Genomic DNA, 10,106 nt, shown 5'->3' with positions numbered 1-10,106 from the left:
TAGTAGATGATGCTTATCATGCATCAGATACTATTCTTAGCAGCTAACATTTATTAATTCTCTTGATTCTCATGCAGTTCAAATTATTACTACTATTATCACATTTTTACAGCCGAGAAGACTGAGGCATAGAGAGGTTTTAAGTAACTTATCTGAGGCCACAGCTGGTAAGTGACTGAGCTGGAATCTGAGCCCAGAGGCTACACATTCAGCCACTGCTTCTCTCACTGTGGCTAGAAGAGTTGATTTCTTGGAAAGGTGTGTTGGGGGCGGATCACAGAGGATCTGGAATACTATATTACAAACTTGGACTTGGTTTTGTGGGCAGTGGGAAATCATTAAAAGTTTCTGAGCAGGGAAGTGGATCTGCATTCAGGGTTTTAAACTGAGACACACACAGGAAGGAAATACTAAGGATGCCTTCATATTTTTAAAAAGCACAGAGAAGTATATTAGCATGTAGATAAAGATGTCCTTCCTTTTCATAGAGAGCCTTGTCCAGAGTTACTTCCAGTGGCCTCTTACATCTTAAACTACTAGGGGATCAAATCTCTGGTTGGTGGTACTGAGGAAACAAGCAAAATGTAAACAGCCCTGAAAGCTATCCAGGCACATGCTCACCAGATAAGGGCCGAGACAGCCTTAGAGGATCGTGTTTACAGGGAGATAGGAGACATCAGATCAAGAGAGAGTAGAGAAGAGTGGAGGGAAGAAGATATCAGACAGCAAGTGAGAGGTCAGCAAAATGAGTTGGGACCTTGGGTGTGCAATTCAGCAATATCTTAAGCATGATAGAATCAAAGCTTCTAGAAGAGGAAAACATATTGTCAGCTATCTCCCTGATTATTTGTAATAGCAGATCATTTCTTTAGTCCCTTCCCTCTTTACAGGTTAAAATGGAAAATCTTTTCTCATGCACAGAATGCTTTTATTTCTCTCTCTCTCTCTTTCAGGACTCAATTTTGCTAATTCATTCTATCAAGCACTATAATGTTCTCATGACCATCCACTCTAATGAACGTGGGACAGATCAAGTAATAAGAACTTTGAAAGGGTGGTGATTGAAGTAAGAGCATCTTTTTATATTTTTCAGGAACTGTATGTACAAAGAAGCCTGCTCAAGCCAATAGAGTAAAAACATTAGATAATTTGATTTCTGAGCACAGATTAGATAATTGTCTTGGATGGGACTTTGGGAATGGTCATAGGAGATGAAGCATCATCCTGTTGGGAGGGTCTTCAGGGAATATTGGGTTTATGTGAGTGTCGTTTGGCTCCTGAGTCACAAAGCATGGGTTGTAGGGCTGGCCTTAGTCCAGGCTCCAGGTGAAATTATGTACTTATCCTTGTAAATTATGGTATACAGAATAACCACCACCTTGATTTATGGTCACGCCTTCATGACCCCACTTTTGGAAATGGACTCCAAATCTGAGTTCCAGGCAGCTGTTTTATGTCTGACCACAGGAAGCTGACACATAAAATGATGTGGGGGTGAGTGAAATGGTTTGTGAATGCCCAAGTCTTGTTCTCTTGAACAGGTATTTTTGTTTGAAGAATGAACTGATTAGTTTGTGTTTAAGTGAGGGCAAAAAGCACTCTAATGTAAGAAAATCAAATGTTGTATAGACATCCCCTCTCCAATCACACGTGAGGTGTTGATAATCTGTGACTGCTGGTCTTTCCTTCTTTTGCTATCTTCTCAGCTGCTACTATTTGAGAAGACTGAAGCCCATGCCTGATGCTGAGTCACTTCTGGTTGGTGCTGTGCATAAAGAGTTTGGAAATAAGTCACGATTCCCACACCCAAGTCCTAGGAACCAAGTTATTACTTCCAGGCTCCTGCGTTGACCCCAAATCCTTCCCTTTCAGCCAGGCCTGAGATAACTGCTCCCCAAAACTAACCTGGGTACCGGTGTGGCTCCAGAGCCAAAGTTCTTTCTCTGTTGGCCCTTCCCTATATGTTGGCCCAAATCCCAGAGGTGAACTGTTACTCTGGTTTCCTCTCCTAAGTTCTTAATTCTTGCCCTCCCTAGAATTCTGCGTCTCCTTCTAGAACTAGATACTCTACCCACTTTTCATCCGTCTTTGTCCCTTCTCCCCACTAGCTGGGGGTTTCTGTGATGCCAGGTAATGGAATGATTGTGCCTTGGGACAGGGCACATTTGTCTTATTGGACCCTCATGATTGATTTCTGTTGACTTAATTCAGTGTCTCTCAACACGAGTGGAACCACCTCTGGGGCATGTACTGGAAACTCAAGGGGGCATTTTTTTGATTGCCACAGTTTTTGGGAGGGGCGCTAGTGGCATTTAGTGAGAGAGAAGTCAGGATGCTATTCTCCAATTGTGGGCACACAGGCACCTTAATCAAGAAATGTTGTGTGTCCTGGGTAACCTTCAAAACTCACACTGGATGTTTGTGTGGGAAAACCTGTTTATAATTATCTGGGTGTGGAACTCAATCCCATTTTACTTGGAAATACAATTACTTTTGCATAGTTTTAATATACATGGAATTTTCCATAAATGCTCTCTAAGCATTTTTAAGGGAGGTAAAGATTGTGCTGTGTTTGGTTCAGAACTTTACCAGCAGTAGTCACAATCTCAGAAAAGCACCTCACTGTCAGTGATATCGTTCTTGGTATTGGAGTTGCCAGCACACCTGTCTCTGTCTACATTTGTCTCTGTCACATTCACTCTGATCTCAAAGCAATGGACTACTTCATTCTATCTTCTCGTTAGTCATCCCCAAGCATTCATATACTCCAATACATATTATTTTATTACAAATTATTCCTCTTCCACCAGTATTTTTCTTTATTTTTATAGTTAAGACATTATATTAAAAATATGTATATAGGTGGTTTATTATCTATGAATTTCTTTTCGGAATAGTAAATGGAACTTAACAAAACATTCATTTAAAATTAGGTCATTGAGGGCGCCTGGGTGGCTCAGTAGGTTAAGCGACTGCCTTCGGCTCAGGTCATGATCCTGGAGTCCCGGGATTGAGTCCCACATCAGGCTCCCTGCTCAGCAGGGAGTCTGCTTCTCCCTCTGACCCTCCTCCCTCTCATGCTCTCTGTCTCTCATTCTCTCTCTTGCAAATAAATAAAAAATTAAAAAAATAAATAAATAAATAAAATAAAATAAAATTAGGTCATTGGCTTTCCATGCTACCCAGGGAGGGGTCCATACAGCATTGTTCTGTGTTCCCATGGCAACTTAAAGAGAAACTTATGCAATGTCTGCAGACCTTGATGTCCTGCAAATGAAAGAGGAGGATGTCATCAAATCCCTTGCAGCAGGAACAAACTTAGGTGGCACCAACTTTGACATCGAAATGGAACAGTACATCTACAAAAGGAAAAGTGATGGCGTCTACATCAAAAATCTGAAGAGAACCTGGGAGAAGCTTCTGCTGGCAGCTCGTGCCATTGTTGCCATTGAAAACCCTGCTGATGTCAATGTCATATCATCTGGGAATACTGACCAGCGAGCTGTGCTGAAGTTTGCTGCTGCTACTGGAGCCACTCCTATTGTTCGCTGCTTCACTCCTGGAACCTTTGCTAACCAGATCCAGGCAGCCTTCCAGGAGACTTCTGGTGGTTACTGATCCCAGGGCTGACCACCAGCCTCTCACAGAGGTTCTTATGTTAACCTGCCTACTATCACTCTGTGTAACACAGACTCTCTACTGCACTATGTGCACATTGCCATCCCTTGCAACAACAAGGGAACTCACTCAGTGGGTCTGATGTGGATGCTGGCCCGGGAAGTTCTATGCATGTGTGGCACCATTTTGAGGTCATGCCTGATTTCTACTTCTATAGAGATCCTGAGGAAATTGAAAAGGAAGAGCAGGCTATTGCTGAAAAGGCTGTGATGAAGGAGGAATTTCAGGGTGAATGGACTACTCCAGCTCCTGAGTTCACCGCTACTCAACCTGAGGTCGCAGACTGGTCTGAAAGTGTGCAGGTGCCCTTTGTGCATATTCAGCAGTTCCCTACTGAAAACTGGAGTGCCCAGCCGACTCCTGAAGACTGGTCTGCAGCTCCCACTGCTCAGACTGCTGAATGGGTAGGAACAACCACTGCATGGTCTTAAGCTGCCCTTCCACAAAGGCAAACAAAATGGAAATAAAGTTGAAGGAAAATAAACAGTGTCTTAAAAAAAAAATCAGGTCATTGGGTCTAATCAGATTAAGAATCCTTCGCCTATCTGGATATTGTAGTATTATCTGTTGAAAGCAAGAAAGGACTGAAGATGAGGTCAGTGCCTTTCCAGGAGAAGGCTGTTGCTGCCTATCAAGAGGTCTCATGTAGTATCCCTTTCAGAAACTGATCACTTTCCAAATTTTATTGTTTATCCTCATCAGGAACTCAGAAGTTTTCAGAATTCAAGATCGCTTGAATCAGGCAAATCCATAAGGTTACTCCTAGTCAACCTACAAATTTACATTTGAAGCATTTCTTCCCAGGGACTGAAAAGCTTATGTCCACTGTCCAGGACAGCCAGTCCTAGGAACAAAATGAGCATAAATGCTGAGCAAAGAGCACAGAGGGTACTGAAGAGAGATCAGAAGAAGCACTCCAATCTCACAGCAGAGCATACTTCTCTGGCAGCCACAAAGGGCAGGGTCTCTCTTCTGCACAGTCCTTGGGTTTTCACTTTCTGTAGCCCAGTTGATTACTTCCCCTTCTGTCCACACCTCCACCCACCTTCACACAGTCTTCCTCCAGGAAATGTACAATACAATTGATTTACTATCTTCCACTAAATGTCACTCACCTTCTGGACCTGCTTTCCTCTGATTACACCAAATCGTCCACGCATTTCACAGTCTCTTGTTTTATTCCCACAGATGACTAATCATATCCATTGTCTGTGAATTTCACTAGTTCAACTCAGAAGGTGACCTTATGTCCATGATCTCCAAATTCATGGAGAGGCAGAATTTCTACTGTTGCATCCATATCCTAATGTCAGAAATGAGGGCTAAGGCCCTCTCACTCTTTTCCTGCTCTGCACTAGTCCCTATAGCTGGGACAGTTTTTCTGATTCTTATCTCGACTTGATAAAGAATAGTCCTACCTCCTTTCAGGTTCCCATTGACCCCTTTCTGCCCCCAGCCAACCTGGGTGGCAAACTTCTAGCATAGATCAAGCTGAGACCACCCAAATTATGACAGTACTGATTATGGGTCAGAAGAAATAATACAAGCATCAGGGTATTTGTTTTGTGAGGGGTTTGGTTTTCGGTTTGGTGCTTTTGAATAGAGTGATTTCCACTTACATAAACTGGTCAGATGAACTGAGGAGCTGATTAAATGAACATTTTATTAAGTTAATTAAGAGATAGTATATATAAAATAGATGAACAATGATTTTCACAGAATTATTAATGAAATATAGTTAAATCAAAACCTACATGAAATATAGTTTAGTTATTTTCTCATGATTCATAAGAGAAGAGTTCAGAGGAGTGTTCTCACGTCTCTGAACCCTATTATATTATGGACTGAAATAATGTTTCCTCAAGCTTTTCATTTCCTTTTTTTTTTTTAAGATTTTATTTATTTGACAGAGAGAGACACAATGAGAGAGGGAACACAAGCAGGGGGAGTGGGAGAGGGAGAAGCAGGCTTCCCACTGAGCAGGGAGCCTGATGCGGGGCTCGATCCCAGGACCCTGGGATCATGACCTGAGCCGAAGGCAGACGCTTAATGACTGAGCCACCCAGGCATCCCCAAGCTTTTCATTTCAATCACCCAAACCCTCTCAGTCCTTATTAGTGTTCTCTGGGCTCTTTGACTTTGCAGAGCTGAAATTTTCACTATTATATTTGCATCAGTAAGAAACTTACTTTAACTTTAAAAGTTTTCAGCCCACTCTTTCATTAAGTTTGTTGAGTATGAAGAAGCTTCCCTCACCAAATCAAGAATTTATGTTAGTGTATTTCTGTAAGGCTTTAATTTAATGCCTTCCATTCTTCTCCATTAGAAGAAGATGACAGTAAATACAACACAAGTTCATCATTTTCTCTAAGAGTTTTTAAATATTGAATGAACATTAAACTGAAATTTAAGTGTAAGAAATATCTGAAATTGTACCGCATTTATTCATTCATTTAATTATTCATTACATGAACATTTATTAAACATCCATCACGTGGCAGACACTCTAGTAGGCATTGGAGATAGTAAGAGAGCAATTCACGGTTCCAATTCTCAAGGAGCTCACAGTTTAAAAAAGGAGAGAGAGAGATGCAAAAATAAAATTTCAATTCACTATAATGGGTACTACTAAGGAAGTTTGATGAAAGTTCAGTGGTAGCACAAAAAAACTAAATGATAACTCTACCTAACGAGAAAGACTATGGAAAGTTCACAGAAGAAGATACTTATACTGAGTTTTGAAGGAGAGGTAGAAATTTTCCCACTAGACCCAGGAAAGAGGGATATTTCAGAAAGATGGGAGAGCATGTGCTAATGTACACAGGCAAGTAGCAATAACGCAGCTTCTGGGAACTGGAAGAAGTTTGATGGGTCTGGTGCCTAAGACAAGACCTCATAAAGATAAGGCTGGAAGGGCTAGATCCTAAATGGCCTTGAATGGCCTGACAAAGGGTTTGGATGTCATTCATTTGGCAGTGGGCAATAATTGATGAGTGCTAAAAGGGGAAGTGACACAATCATATCTGTGTTGGGTAGGATCACAATGGATTCCATGTGGATGAATATGTGGTAAGACCAGAGGTAAAAAGTATAACTGAAATAGCTGGCTCTCTACTGATGATACATGATCCCCTTGTACAGTACAGATTGGATGCTGGGAAACATTTCCTTTACAAGGGTCGACATTTCCCAGTTCTCGCCAAGTGGAACCATGTGACTAGTTCTGGTGAAAGGAATGTGAGTTAAGGTGTATAAGTTATTCTGAGCCAAAAGGGTTAAGTGAGTCTACCCTATGCAGTTTTCACTTCCACAGCAAACCTGAAGGCCTCATGTTGAAAATGGTTGTATCACAAGATGGAAAAAAACCTGGATCCCTGAGTCAGAAAAGAGATGCCCAGGAGAGCCTCTCAGCCAATTACACTTATGTTGAACTTCGCGTGAGTAAACAATTTTTTTGTGTACTAAGCCTCAGAGATCTAAATATTATTTTTAAAAAACTGTTGGATTACCTTGACTAACACAGGAGGAGTATTAGGAGATGGTTGCAATACTTAAGATAAAAATAGAGACTTCCCATGTTATATGCTGAAGTATAGGAGCCCTTAAAGAAGATAAGTGGAAAATGGAAGAAAGAGGGATAATAATTTATAGATAATATTAAGAAGACAGAAGGAGATGGAATCCAGAGCATAGGAAGCAATAGCTCCTTCAACAGGAGAAGGAAAGGAGTGAGGTCTCTTTATTTAAAACAAACTGAGGGTTGCTGGAGTGGTGGGGGTGGAAGGGATGGGGTGGCTGGGTGATAGACATTGGGGAGGGTATGTGCTATGGTGAGCTCTGTGAATTGTGCAAGACTGTTGAATCACAGACCTGTACCTCTGAAACAAATAATACATTACATGTTAAAAAAAAAAAAAGAAGAAGATAGTAGGAAGGGTAAAATGAAGGGGGGGAATTGGAGGGGGGAGACAAACCATGAGAAACAAACTGATGGTTCTAGAGGGGAGGGGGGTGGAGGGATGGGTTAGCCTGGTGATGGGTATTAAAGAAGGCACATATTGAATGGAGCCCTGGGTGTTATACGCAGACAATGAATCATGGAACACTACATCAAAAACTAATGATGTAATGTATGGTGATTAACATAACATAATAAAATTTTTTAAAAAGCTCCTTAATAAAAGTTACAAAAGCAGAATTTAGGTCACATCTTTATGGTAAATCTCAAAATAAAAAAAAAAAACTATGAAAAAAATAAATAAAACAGGAGAAGAAACACAGCTATAGGTAAGCAGTAAGAAGCTGTCTAGTAGCTACATTTTCTCTGAGAAGTAGCAGGTGAAGACATCTGCTGAGAAAGTGAGAATAAAGGTTTTGAGGAGCAAGAAAAACATTAATAGTAATTTCTGTGAAGAACAGGAGAGAACTGTACAGAGATATTTGACAAGTGAAAGACCACCAGCCCACACAATTGAATGAATTTTCTCCAGCCCAGCTCATCATTCTTGGTGTAGGGGTCAGAAAGGTGGATTTTAGGATTAATCCAAGATAGAAAGATTGCAGAATAGATGCAAGTGGAAAACAAAGGAATGGTGGAAATGACCCGATAAGTTAGGGTAGGTTTCAGTGCTGTAACCAAGAACCCAACAATAATTCAGTGGTTCAAACAAGATAGAATATTCACATTCTGGGTAAATAATGGTGTAAACATATTCCAGACTGGATGCAGGTAAAAACCTGAATAGAAGGTATACAGCAGCTTTTCAAGGACTCTGAAAATTAAATAGTAGCTGGTGATTGGGGAAGAGGACTAGAATTTGAAGTACCATCAAATTGGTGGTGAGTTTATTATCTTTTTCCTCCAATATACCAGGTTCAACTGTAAGGAACACAAAACCTGAATGTGGGCATCTGCACAGACAGAGGGAGCTCCAGGAGAAGTTGTCTAGTTCTGACTCAAAGAGCAGGTAAGAGTCTCCTGATGCTCAGAGTAGGGGAAAACTCCCCTCCCCCTTTATCTTTTCTTCATTCTTTCATACCCCAGCCTCTAAGAAATCCCATTATGGCAGTGGCAGCAACTGGTGACAACTGGCCTACAGGATTCTGAGGGGAGGGGAAACTTCCTCCCTGATCAGAGGCGCTATGATTCTCAGAGGGTGAGACAAACCCCCATTGCTTTTTGTCTTCTCTGTGTCCTCCTACTGGTAAGCCCTGGACATCATTGTAGTTGCAAAAAGTGTGCAACAGAGTGGATAAATATTGCCCCAATTCTGGATGGAGAACTCCAGGTAACCAGAAAGGACTGAAGAGATTACTATAGGGAGGAGATTGGGTAAGCAGCCCCATAAAGTTGGTTATGAACTCCTGGGCTCATTTCCAAGTGTATACTCATGGATTTTTTTTTAAATATTTTATTTATTTATTTGACAGAGAGACATAGCGAGAGCAGGAACACAAGTAGGGGGAGTGGGAGAGGGAGAAGCAGGTTTCCCGCTGAGCAGGGAGCCCAATGCGGGGCTCTATCCCAGGACCCCATGATCATGACCCGAGCCGAAGGCAGATGCCCAACGACTGAGCCACCCAGTGCCCCTACTCATGGATTTGACCCTAAACAGCATGCCATAGATTATAAGAACTGATCTATGGAATAGACCACTAGTCCCAAACTAGCCACTGGGCGGTTCACATGCAAGGCAGATCTGAATAGCACTGAGAAAGTTTTACAATTAGACATTACATTGAAACCATAGAAAGCTGATTGGAACTTGCACCTGAACCAAACTGGGTTGGTTGTCTGTTAAAACAAAACAAATACTCAGGATCCCATAACATAATATTCTAAATTCCAAGATACACTCCAATAGTAATCAACATATAAAGAACCAGGAAAATCTCAACCCTGTGTGGTAAAAGATAATCAATATATGCCAATGCCAAGATGACACACATGTAGGAATTATCTGATAAAAACTTTCAAGCCACTATTATAAAAATACTCCAGAAAGTAAAGGCAAACACTCTTAAATATAAAAAGCTAAAAAGTCTCAGCAAAGCAATTAAAGATATAAAGGAGCAGCAAATGGCAATTTTAGAACTAAAAAAATACAAAACTGAAAAGAAAAAAAAACCTTACTAAATGGACCCAACAGCAGAAGAGAGATGGCAGAGAAAAGTGTAAGTGAACTTGAAGACAGATCAATAGCATTTACCCAAAGTGAACGAGAGGATTTTTTTTAAAGAATAGAGCTTCAGACACCTGTGAAATACCAAAAGATCTAGCACTGATGTCATCAGGGTCCCACAGGAAATGATAAAAGTAATGTAGAAAAATTACCTGAAGAAATGTTGGCTAGAAATTTCCCAAATTTTGTCAAAGGCATAAATCTACAGACTCAAGGAGCTCAGCAACCTCAACAGAATAAATCCAA

General features: G+C 41.0%; 1 pseudogene; it reads left to right on the top strand.

The window, feature by feature from the left end:
- Nucleotides 1-3,246: 3,246 nt before the first annotated feature.
- Nucleotides 3,247-4,109, top strand: LOC116633541 (annotated as a pseudogene).
- The last annotated feature ends 5,997 nt before the right edge of the window (nt 4,110-10,106 follow it).

Source organism: Phoca vitulina, unplaced genomic scaffold (genome assembly GCF_004348235.1).
Source record: "Phoca vitulina isolate PV1807 unplaced genomic scaffold, GSC_HSeal_1.0 scaffold8, whole genome shotgun sequence".
In the NCBI taxonomy this organism is placed as follows: domain Eukaryota; kingdom Metazoa; phylum Chordata; class Mammalia; order Carnivora; family Phocidae; genus Phoca; species Phoca vitulina.
Note: the sequence above shows the minus strand (reverse complement) of the source record. Positions and strands in the feature narration are given on the sequence as shown.